This window comes from Sciurus vulgaris (assembly GCF_902686455.1).
Source record: "Sciurus vulgaris genome assembly, chromosome: 11".
Classification (NCBI taxonomy): Eukaryota; Metazoa; Chordata; class Mammalia; order Rodentia; family Sciuridae; genus Sciurus; species Sciurus vulgaris.
Window position 1 is genome coordinate 78487904 of NC_136472.1, and position 13047 is coordinate 78500950.

A 13047-nucleotide genomic window follows, 5' to 3' on the forward strand; every position below is an offset into this window, starting at 1 on the left:
ACATGAGTTATACTTTAATGTTTTTTATTGTTGTTATTCAGTAGTTATAGATGGACAACATACATTTAGTTTATTTTCTTATACGGTGCTAAGGATCGAATCCAGTGCCTTCCATGTGCTAGGCAAGGGCCCCACCACTGAGCTACAGCCCCAGCCTGAGTTACAATATTTTACATTCATTTTCAAGGTATGGTTTAAAACTATTGTTCAGAGGGAATTGAAGAAATCCTGTTACTAACAATTTGGAACCAGGTTTCAAAGCACATCTTTATTGTTCAGTTACTTAGTAAAGACTATATTTGAAATACTAGTAGTGGCTTGTTACAGCATTTTTTCCATCTTTAGCCAGCAAACACACACTGCCTTCCTTCCCCAGACCACAAAGCCTTCCAGTGTAGTGTTGGAGAACAAAACCTTAGATAATGCCATTAATTTCTCAGCCTATTTCCTAGTTTGCTAAATTGAGATATTGTGAGTGTGTGTGCTTTATAAGATAGTTATAAGGATTGAATAAGTTAAGGTAGGATGGCAGTGAGAACATCAATTAATGTGTGGAAGACAGACTATGATCCATCATTATTCTGGATTAGGCTACCAGAAGAAGGTAGTGTGTGGTGGCTATAAAAAGGTAATTCTTATTGTTTAGAAATGCCAATCTGGCTATCACTGGAAAGGAGTCAAATTTATAAACAAGTATTAATTATAATAAGAAACTGAGTGGAATACATGTTAAAGACTATTGAAGAACTGATTAAATTTTATTGCTAAGGATAATTAAGGAAGGGCCCATGCAGATTGTGAAGAGAATTAAACAGGGCTCTTCTGCAATAGTGCAGTTTCTTCACTTACACACCACTGGCAGTGGTTATGCCAATCTCATTCTGTTGGTGATGAAACAGAGGACAAAAACAACTTTCCAAGCTTTAAAAGTTACAATTATATAACAAATCATCTCTATAGCATGACCCTTTGCTTAACTCCAAAGTCTGCGCACATTCCCTATAACTCAGTGTTGAGATATTCTAGATTCCTGTAGACACACAGACATCTCATCTAAAGTTTGGTATATGATTGGCCATCTTCCTTTGAGGGGAAATATAATTCATTTAAAATGAGAGAGTAATCTATTAAAGGTTCAAAAAATAAACATCTCAACAGTTAGAAAAACATTAGTTTCAATACAATAGATGTTAACTTCATAGTAAGGTAAAATGCAGTTATACATGTATTCTTACTTAATATCTAAGTTAGAGTTAGATTGGTGGAGTAATTAGTTCTGGTGTTTGTACCAGAACTGGCAGCGATTGCACAATATGCTGACTATAGTTAATAATGTAAAGTATATCTCAAGCTCGAAGAAAGGATTGTAAAAGTGTTCAATGTAAATAAACGATAAATGAGCAAAGAGATCTGTTTAACATGATTTAAGTATTATGTTATGTTTGCATGTAGTAAAAAATATACGTAATACCCCAATAATATAGACATTTTTAAGTTACCAGTTAAAAATACGTTTTTAAAATGTGCATGTAAATTTAAAATGTGTACATACTGAAAAGATTATCAGCACCAAAAACAAGGCTGCTGAGGAACATATGTGGCAGGTACCACTGTGCAGCTTCTGTTGGCACAGGCAGTCTTCACAGCACACCTGCAAGTATGGGCCATTTTCTCCATTTTGCAGAAGATAAAACTGAGGTGCCTCAGATTAGCTAATTTTATCAAAATGTTACTGGGATTGAACTCTGAAATCTTCCTAACTCCAAACTCTACTTATTTCTTATTATTCCTTTGGGCCAAATCATAAACAGTAAATTTTAAGTTAATACTGTGCAAATCAGCATTCTGATAAACCAATTAATGCAAATCAATTACTAATAGAGAAGTTGGTAAGAAGAGCAACCTTAAACAAGTGAGAAGTTTGGGGAAAAAAAAATGAGAATTTTTTGGAAAAAGAAAATAGTTCTTTATTCCCTCAGAACAAGCACCATTCTTTAAGATGGATCTGCAGACTATGTAAATACATTCCTAGAATTTTATCCTTAGAAAATATTTTGAGAGGAAAAATGCCATATATAAAGAAATATTTTCTATATATGAGGAAGAATATAGAGCCAGATTGGTGACCTACAATAAAAGATGAGTTCTCCAAATAACTATGTATCAGCAGGTTCAATATTATATTTACACAAAATTTCAAATTGTGAAGTCTGTTAAATTTTGAGAAACTTTTTTGACTTGTAAAACAAATAAAAATTTACGTGCTTCTTTCTTTGTTTTGTTCTACTTGTTTGTTTTCAGAATGCAGATAGTGAATTTTAAACTTACCTGTGAAGTATTATGAAGCTATCTCAATTAGCACTGATGATGGTAATGTGTAAAAATTAAAGAGTGAAAATTATTTTTATATATACCAAGTTATTTTTACAACTTAGTCATTATAAATATTCCTAATTATATATAAGAACCATTCTAGTTATTATGAGTATGTAACTTTCTTCCATTTTTCTGCCTTGATACTACATATTATAGCCTTCAAGAATTCATGAATAGACTAGCACATAGGTGGCACTTCTGTGTTCAGAGAAGACTAGATGGGAGAGAATAGATTCATATATATGATACACAATGTAAGATTAACTTTGGTCTTTTTCTCTCAAAACATGATCCCTCAGAAATACTGAATTGCATACCTTTCCTGTCCTTTTCTGATACAAACCTACTCAGAATCTTGGTCTTGCATGTTCCAAGTGAAGTCATTTATGCAAAGGAATAAAAGGATCCAGCAGAGAGCTTCCACTTGATGGATAATGCTCCCTAGGTAGGCGGTAAAGAAGAATGAAGAGAACTGCAAGACAGTACCAGAAAAGAGAACTCAGGTAAAAAGCCTCTAATTTTAGCCAAACTCTAGGAGTCATTGCTCATGGGACACTAAGAAAGCATCCCTGGAGCAATACCATCAGAATGATGCCTTGAGTTTGTGCAATACTATAGTATCAGATGTAGGGAAGCCACCTGCACATACTATATACATTCTTTTTGCACAGTGACATTGAGATGTTCCAAGATGTCATAGCAAAATGTTTTAAACTCTAACATTCATCTGTGCAGAAAATAATGCATGAACTCCAAAATTTTTCAATCATTCAAGACTTAATTGAGATGTTCTATGTTTTATGTGCCCATTCTTGATACACTCAGTTAACCTTAACATCACTGTCATCTATGTTTCCAACCCAGTTTCCTCATATTCTATAACAGAATTTCAACCTTTAATTGTGTGGCCACCTAGTCTGTAGGACTATGAATTCCTGAAGCCAGAAGACTTGTGAGACTGGCAGGCCTCATAACTATATATCTGATTTCAAATCCTTAAATTACCAATTACTAGCTTCATTAACTTGAACCCATTTCTTACCTTTCCTGAAAATTAGGTCCTTTTATTTAAATGGGAAGAATTTATATTTCCTGGAATCATTTCTAGGATTATATGAATGACAATTTATGAATATATAGGTTAATGCTTTGTATTTTAGTAGACTTCTTCACCTAAAACTTAAGAATGCTATTAATAGAATGGTCTTTCACAAACCTTCAGGGATTGGTTTTCTCTTTCCTTGTATCATGTCACTAAAAGAACTGGTCAAAACTGAAATAACTGGTGGTATCATGAACAAATTTTGATATATATTAATTGGGTCACTCCACTTTTATTTTATGAAAACTAAAATTTAGCTAAACCCTTTAAAAACTACTTCTAATACAAATCCCAGAGCTAACCCTTTTAAACATTTTTCCACATAGATTCTGTGTCATATTAAGGGCACTCTATAACCTTCAAGGATGAGATGAGTAGACCAATTCTTAAGTTACACACTGTGTCCAGAAACTAGATGGGAAAGAATAGATTCACATACTGGATACACAAAGGAATATCTACCTTCATCTTTTTCTACAAACACATAACCCCTTAGCAATACTGAATTGTATACTCTTTTCTATCCTTTTCTGATACAAACCTACCCAGAATCTTGGTCTTAACTAATATTGCAAATTCAAGTTAAAATTTTTGTGAATCTGCCAGGAGCCTGTAGGGAACCTTCCTCCAAAGCAACACTTTCATAAAAAAACAGTCATGATGATTTTGACCTACACTCCCTGAGGCTGTAAATCTTGGCGTTCTTTTCCAGGTGGACATTTCTAGCTCAGTTCTGGTACTTACAAGGTACTTATTCAATGTTCTTATGAAGTAAATGAATGAGTTAATGGTCAACCAGTCACATCACAGCTATAATTTCAGTCCCAGTTTTAAAACAGTGCCAAAAGTTGTTGCAGCTTTTATTGGTACCACTCTTTCTCTGATGGATGAATTAAAAGCTAGATAAGCTAAACATAGAAGTTCTCCAGTCTGACTCTGTACTCTTCCATAGCATCCTTGCAAGTGGGTGTATCCTGAGCTATTGATGGGTATGAAGAGCTGCAAGACTGGAGCACACCGCAGCTTAGGGTAAACAAATGTCCTTGTGAAATGGCATTAACAAGGGAAATAAATGAAAGCTCAACTTCCAGATATGAAAGAAAATTTATAGCACAATTCCACAAGAGAAAGCCTTTTTAAAACAATACTTCTATTTAAAATAAATTCTATTATAAAATAGTCTCCATTTCAATCTTGTTTCTATAATTTCTCAAATTTTGTAATTAGGATAAATTATTTTGCATTTAGATATAAATATTTAATTCTTTGGGATTAAAAAAATGAAAATCAAATTATGATGATGGCACAAATAATGTAAGCAACGTTAAAATATGACTCATAATGTGGCATCCTAATCCTAATATAACTATTTAAATGCTTTCTGTGTGCTATGTTACATGTATTTTAAAAACAAACTTAAGATGATATAGTGAAACTTTATATTGTTCTCTACATTTCATAAAAATGTACTGATATTAGTATTTGTGATACATCCAATATCATTTCATTGTTTTTTCAAGTGGCAGCAAAGAATTTATCCATTCCCTTATTAAGAGTGTTTTCCCTTTTTTAAATATCAATATTAAAGACCAACACAATGATTATTATGGCCACCTTTTTTCCATATTTTTGAAAACATTCAGATACACATCCTTTTGAAAGACCCTGCCCACCCCAATTTTTATGTGCCACATTACCTTGCTGTACTTCATACTACTTGTCTCATATGTAATTTGTTTCTGGAATGTGTGTGTTTGGTATGTGTGCACACATCTGTGTAAGTGTGCATGTATATCTATACATGTGGAAGAGTCCCCATTACTTGCTTGCTGAGGACAGGGTTTACCTATCTTTTCATTCTGTTACAATGCCAGACATATGTTCAGTATTCATAAGGTGAGCAACAGTAAAGTTTGACTCAATGCTCAATGCAAATCTTAAGCAGTGAATTAGTAAAAGAATTGAAAGAATAAATAAATGTATCGTTTTGGACAACCGATTGCTCTCTCTTTATATTTCACTCATATTTGGAAATATCATTTAGAATTTTGTACACAGTAAATGAAATTTGTGTAAAATGGTAAAGTAAAATTTATTATATTATTTCTAAAGTTCACATTAAAATAATACATGGAAAATCAGTATAGGAAATATCTTCATTACCACATTCAAAATAAATACAAGGTTTTCATTAACTATATGTGTGTTCTTATTTGCTTCTACAAATTTACACGGAATTATGAGTTAATTACTTAGCATATAGAACACACTGAAGTTAAATTTCTAAGCCTATTTCTCTTCATGTTAAATTCCTAAGATATATTCAAAGAAACATTTAGAAGACTGTTTTAGATATAAATAGCGTTATGCACATCTGATTGAATTTATGGATTATTTATGCTGTATTCAGGAAAATATGCTGAAAGCATCGTGGTACCGACAAAAGGTTAAAATGCTAAACATGAAGAATGTTATTTATATGCATTTTAATTGGTGTAGAAAAGTATAACCATAAATCCGCATGCTATACTGAAAGCATTATAAAATGAAAAGGCTTTTAAATGTCTATTTCAAGGTTGACAGTGTCAAGCTATTGTAGCCAAAATATCTTTTTGTGTTCAGGGTACAAGGTAAAGATGCCTATAATTTTTTCCCCACAAAAACTCCAGGGGAAAGATAATAATATGAGCTCTTAGAGATCTACTCTAACCTCTCTAAAATAATAAGCAAACAAAATCCCCCCCCATATCAATATTCCCTATTTGTTGTGGAAGTATTTTTAGAAAGTAAAGGAAAATTGTTTTCAGTAATTGTTTACACACAGAATAATTTAGTAACATAGAAAGAACAATTCTTGATTTTGGACAGATGTTCAAAAATTCTGGCATAGTAATCAAAGTAAGCTTTCTTTCTAGGCCCTAGTTAACTCATTTCTAAATGAAAAATACTACCACTAATAATAGCTTCACTCTCTCATGAGCTAATTGTAGTGGTTAAATTAATAATTAAAAAAACATATATGCCTCAAACATGATACACACCCTATCATGACTAGTCCTATACTGAAAACAGACAATGGGGTATCATTGTAAGGTGACAGGATCACCCAATGTCGTTTTTGTTGTTGTTTTGTGGTTTTGTGTTTGTTTTTTGTATTTGGGATTGAACCCAAAGACATTTTATCACTTTTGTTATTTTGAGACAAGTTCATGCTCAGTTGCCACTTAGGACTTCGCTACGTTGCTGAGGCTGCCCCTGAATTTGCAATCCTCCTGCCTCAGTCTCTACAGCCACTGGGATTGCAGGGGTGCACCACCATGCCCAGCTACATGGTTTCATTTATTCCTAGGTTACCAGAGAAGGAGAATCACTACACCAATGGCTTGATTTGAGAAGTTGCACATATTTGGAAGGCACAAGAACGATTTGTATTAGGAACACTGTAATTGAAAATAATCACAAGGAAAAAAAAAAAGATCTAAGTTAAGCAAACATAAAGCCAAAAATAAATTAATTACTGTTAATTCACATAATTAAAATTTCAAAGTCAGTTCTAGCTTTAAATATAGCTTGATTAGAGGCACAATATTCAGCATTTAGAGGGAAAAGTACGTAACTTGCCCTCTTTCTTAAAAAATCAGCTAGTGAACATTCTGTTGGTTTGTAATTGGCTTGGCTAGGGCCATACACCATTTCTGAAACAATCACTGTGACCAGTGGCATGGGAAACTAAATGGCCACCTCAAGTCCTGTCTCCACTGGAGCTTCATTGCACAGAGAGCAAAAAAAAAGGATGTTACCTTAAAAACCGCAGGCTTCCTTGTCCCCGACAAACAGCATTTTAGGTAAACAAATAATTTAGTGGCAAATAATTTTCTACTCCAAGACCTAAAACCATCTCATGGGGGTGATATAGGTACTATGGAAATTCATTTTGAGATTCAGATCCATAACAGAAGACACTTGTGTTTTGTAGAATGTTGAAGAGCACTCATCTGAAATTATGTTTAGCATTTAGCAAAGGCTGACCACTATTACACTCCCAGAGGAAGACACTATAAAAACTAATATTTTTTCCTCTAACACTAACTGTTCACCCACTCCTTCCCTCCTTCCTGCCCTTTGGTCCATCCTCACTTCATTCTATTCTTTCCCACTATTATTACCTTTTCAAACCTTTATTGACCACCTTAAATGCACAATTCTCATATAAATTGATTTTTTTAAAGAGATCCTGTTTTCTCTAATGAAATATGTGATCTTGTTGGAATGGTACTACAAAGGTGGATACTTTTTTTTTTTTTAAATGCTTGTTAGGACCAGAAAGGTATAGTTGCTTGGAGTGGGGGTAGCAAACACTGTTAATTCCTAATGGAATTAAAATGAGTCTTGGAGGTAAAAGCCCTGGACCATGTTCCTAGTTTTGGCTTTTATCAACTTTGTGGGTTTTGGACAGTCATCAGTCCTCTGACTCTCCATGCATGTGGTAAAGGTGATGCTGCCTGCCTGACAGCAATGTTGACAAGATCTATCCCATGGCTGTGGGAAAGTACAAAGCACTCTGAGATGCAGCTGGCATCGTGGATGTTTTTAAATAAAGTGTTGTGCATCTTATAAGATGGAGGAATGCTTTAATTTACAGGAATCAAGAAAGGCTTCATTGTGATGAGTTCAGCCACATGAACAGCACACACAGAAGGGAAAGGCCTCTCTGGTGTTAAGGGAAAAGATGTCAAACAGAAATAAGAACGTTCTTTGTGACAACAGGGAATATTCCACACCAGTGAAAAATAGTGATTTTTACCTTTGTTCTCATTTTAGATGCAGAACTCTCTGAAACAAATCTTTTACAGACATATAACATGTGAAACACTAAAGGAGCTTGTTCTTGCGGAAACAGGTGTGCTCTCAGGTGGAGATGCAGACAATATAGGCACTGCCCCTACTCCACAAACTCATAGACCTTTTACTAAGGAAATTGGTTTAGATTGGCTATGGTTTAGATGAGGGTCTCCCAAAGCCCTGCACTTTAAGGCTTGGTGCTATGAGGGGTTTTAACATCAGGGCCTAGTGGAGGTCTTTAGATCACTGGGGACATGACCTTTGGAGCCCTTATCATAGAGTGAACAATTTTGCTTTGCCACGAGCTCCCCCATGTGCTGAAAGGCTCAAAGCTGGAGGGCTACCCAACCAGGGACTGGCACTTTTAAAACTATAAAATAAACATTTTCTCTTTATAAGTTGATTATCATAATTATTTGCAATAGTGGTGGAAAACTGACCAGCATAGGTCTTCAAAATGGACAATTTAAATATATCATTTAAAAACAGTGTAATAAAAAAAATAGGAAAACAGGGCTGAGAACCAAAGCATTTAGCATTGGACAATAGACCTAACGTGTAATTCTGCAAACATACCACCCTCCCTCCTCTCTCATGCCTTTGCACATGAAGATTCTTGTCAGAGGACTTCCCTCATGAACTCACCTATATCCTGTACTTCAATATTCAGCTCATCAAAGCTTTTCTTGATCTGCTTTATCCATCCTTTCAGTCTCTTGCTGATCTAAATGCCAAATCTCTGGTCCTCTTTCAGAACCATGCGTTTACTTTTCTATTGATCCTCTATAGTCATTAACTGACTTCCTCAGGATTAGAAAACAATTCTTTCTTTTCTTTCACATTTTCAACAGTTAAGTAAGGTACAACTGACATAATACACTGCAGATTTTTAAGTATACAATTTTATCAATTTTGACACATGTATACCTCCAGGAAGCCATGAGTTTACATAATGAAGTTTAACAGTCAATGTTTCCTTGTACCTCTTTCATCCCTGGTCAACTATTGATAAGCTTTCTGTCATGAGATTGGTTTGTATTTTCTAAAACTTGATATAAATGCAATCACATTACGTGTTTAGTCTGATTTCTCACTCAATATAATTCAGGTTCATTCATGAATATATAGCAATATTTTGTTAATTTTTGTTGTTGAATAGCATTCCATCATATGGATGTGCCATAGTTTACCCAATAACTTGCTAATAGGCATTAAGGTTAGTCCTGACTGATTTTTTGGCTCAAAAATAGAGAAGTTATGAATATATGTATAGAGAAATATAGATATTGACATGTGTTTATTTCTCTTATAAAAATACTGAAGTTGAATGGCTGGATCACATGGTAGGTGTATATTTAACTTTCAAAAAATATTATTTCCCACACAATATGGGGAGCACTAGGGAAGGATAGAGTTAATTTAGATTAGGTAGAGGGGAGTGAAGGAAAGGGAAGGGATATAGGGGTAGGAAGAATAGTAGAGTGAAACAGACATTATTACCTCATGTACGTATATGACTGCATGACTGACGTGGTCCTACAATATGTATAATCAGAAAAATGAGAAATTACACTTCATTTATGTATGATTTATCAAAATGTACAAATACATTCAGTCATGTATAGCTAATTAAGACAAAAATATTAATAAAATTTTTAAAATATATTATTTCCCAAAGACTTTGCCAATGTATAATACCCACCTTTAACAGAGTACTTTGAATGTTACTTCTAATAGAAGTATAATACAAAATTAGTCATGGTGGAAATATAATAGTGTTAAATGTCTTTTCCTGGGTTTATTTACCTTCAATATATTTTCCTTGCTGAAGTGTAAGTTTTAGTAAGATTTTTCACTGCTGTGACTGCAAGGACTTCACCAGAACAACTTTATTTGAGGGCTCACAGTTTTAGAGGTCTTAGTTCATAGACGGTGGATCCATCCCTTGGGGCTTGAGGTGAGGCAGAACATCATGGTGGAAGAATGAGGCCGAGGGAATCAGTTCATGTGATCAGGAAGCAGAGAGAGGCTCCACTCTCCAGATATAAAATATATACGCCATAGCCATGTGCCCAAAAAACCACTTCCTCCAGCCACACCCAACCTGCCTCCTATTACCACTCAGTTAATCCCATCAGGGATTAATTCACTGATTATGTTAAGGCTAGAAACCAGTCAGTTTTCCTCCAAACCTTCTTGCATTGTCTCACATGTGAGCTTTTGCGAGATACCACATCTAAATCATAACGGTGTATGTTGAAATCTTTTATTGTCCTTTTATTGTTGTGTTTTGAGGGTTCTTTGTATATTCTAGTACAATTCATTTATTGCATCCATTATGTGCAAACTATCTTTTCTACTAGTCTTGTGGCTGGTCTTTTCATTACTTAGCAATGCCTTTTAAAGACTAAGTTTTTGATTCTGATGAAGTTCAATTTACCAATTTGTCCCTCTACAGATCATGCTTTTGCCCTTGTATCTAAGAAATTTCTGCCTAATCAAAAGTCACAAAGGATTTCTTTCATTTTATTCCAGAACTATAATAGTTTTATGTTTCACATCTATACTTATGCTTCTAATAACACAAATTATTTATATGTTATATGAGGCATGGATTGAAGTGTTTTTGTTTTGCAAATGAAAAGTCTTCTAAAATTTTTTACATTCTATTAGGGGTTTATATACAGATAATGCTCTTATTTTTCTTGCCATATTGCACTGCTTAAACCTCCAGTACACCAGGAAATCCCAACATTGAGAACAGTCAACAGATGTCAAGAACAGGCAGACTGGCACTGATTTGGGGAGGAAGGCTTTGAGACTCCCTGGAAGATAAGTCTGTTGTCTGATAATGAAGCTCAATCAGAAGCCAAAGACTAGGTTTGGGTTTTTGTTGTTGTTGTTGTTGTTTGTTTTTGTTTTGTTTTGTTTTTAAACATAACTGCTTGTTTGGGACTCAGCACAGTACCTAAATTTTAATAAGGATACCTCATATGCTTCAAACCTTTGAAATCGATGTATAAAAATCACTGTGTATTGTAAAATGGGTGAATTTGAGATGTTAGGATTAGGATGGAAAATTTGGTAAAATTGTGCTATCCCAAACAGGAGTTATACCAAAGGGTACCATCAGAAATGGAGAAAATGAGGAAAATGTAAAAGGTGTTGCATAAAAAAAAATCCACATAGCATATCTCCTGGTTTGACCTTCTGAGAAGCAAAAATGAAGACCAGTTCCATTTTTGGTACCATTTCCCAAAAGGAATGACACAACAAGTAACTGTGTGGTGGGTAGGGGGAGCAGGGAAATATACAGGAGGAGAAAGAATTTGGTGTTCAGAGAATGGCACATTACTGCCAGAGGGGTAAAAATGCAGATGTGGGAAGAGATGTGAGAGGTGGACCAGCCCAGACTGGGAAGGTTATGGCACGCAGTGCAATGGTCTTTCAAGTTAGTCCTCTGTGCCAATGATTCTCAACCCTATGCATGCATCAGATTCACACGTGCAGATTTTAAAAATGTGCATGCCAAAATCTGAATTATTTATGTAAGAATTCTGAGATACAGTCCAGATATCTAATGATTTAAAATATTAACAGCTGGTACTGGAAACAGCCAGATTTCAATGTCAGAATGACTTTATAGTACAAAGTCACTATAAAAATAAGACAATAGATATGTTCTTTAATATTGTATTCTGATACTTTCTAGTATATCATAGTCATAAAACTGAAAAATATTAAAATTCATTCAGTGCAAAAAATAATACCTAATATATTCCCAATAATTATTTCTCCAAACAACTTATTGAGGTAGTATATTCTGGATGGAGTAATGACATTTCATAATTATGAGGTATCAGACATACTTACAATTCTTTTTTTTTTTTTTTTTTGGAGGGGATGTACCAGGGATTGAACCCAGGGTTACTTAATCACTGAGCCACATCCACAGTCCTTTTTCATATTTTATTTAAATACAGGGTCTCATTGAGTTGCTTAGGGCCTTGCTAAGTTGCTGAGGCTGACTTTCAACTCACAAGCCTCCTGCTTCAGCCTCCCAAGCTGTTGGGATTACAGGCATGTGCCATTGTACCTAGCATACTTAAAATTTTTTGGATGGTAGAACACAACACAAAGACTTAGACCTGAAAATCAGTATTACTGACATCTCCAACAGAGAGAAAGTTACCATACAGGGTCAACCACCCATTCATACCCCAGGAGAGGGCAATGGCAAGCTGGGATTTTACAGGATAACTCATTTATTACAAGAATAGTGTGGTTAGCTAGGTTTTATGGACTTCATGAGTTTGGGCACTTTAGTAATTCCACTGCCTTTGTTACTAGGATTTTGGACCTCTGACATGGGTATATTAAAAACCAGAAGTATGAGAGCTTGATAAGGGGTGTTTAGGGTAAAGGTTTAGAAAATTGACAGCAAAGGGGAATTAGAGGTTTAGCCATGACTTTGAAACAGAATCAAGACATTACATTACATCATTTAAAATATATCTTAGGTATTCACGTATTAAGTCATGCAATTGTTATGTTCCATAGCTGACTTTTGACTATCCAGTAATTAGATCCTTTCATATTTGAAAATTCCCCTCTGTGTGAATCGCAGGGAGAACAATCCTGCCTCCTTCTAGAGAAATGAAATGGCCAAACACTCTTCTCCATGTTCAGGCAGCACAGACATGGACATGTAGCTGAGGCTCAATCAG

General features: G+C 34.7%; 1 long non-coding RNA gene across 1 annotated transcript in view; it reads right to left on the reverse strand.

The window, feature by feature from the left end:
* The window catches only part of LOC306640574, a 399125-nt gene that overhangs the window by 359424 nt on the left and 26654 nt on the right, over window positions 1–13047 (reverse strand). The window lies entirely within an intron of this gene.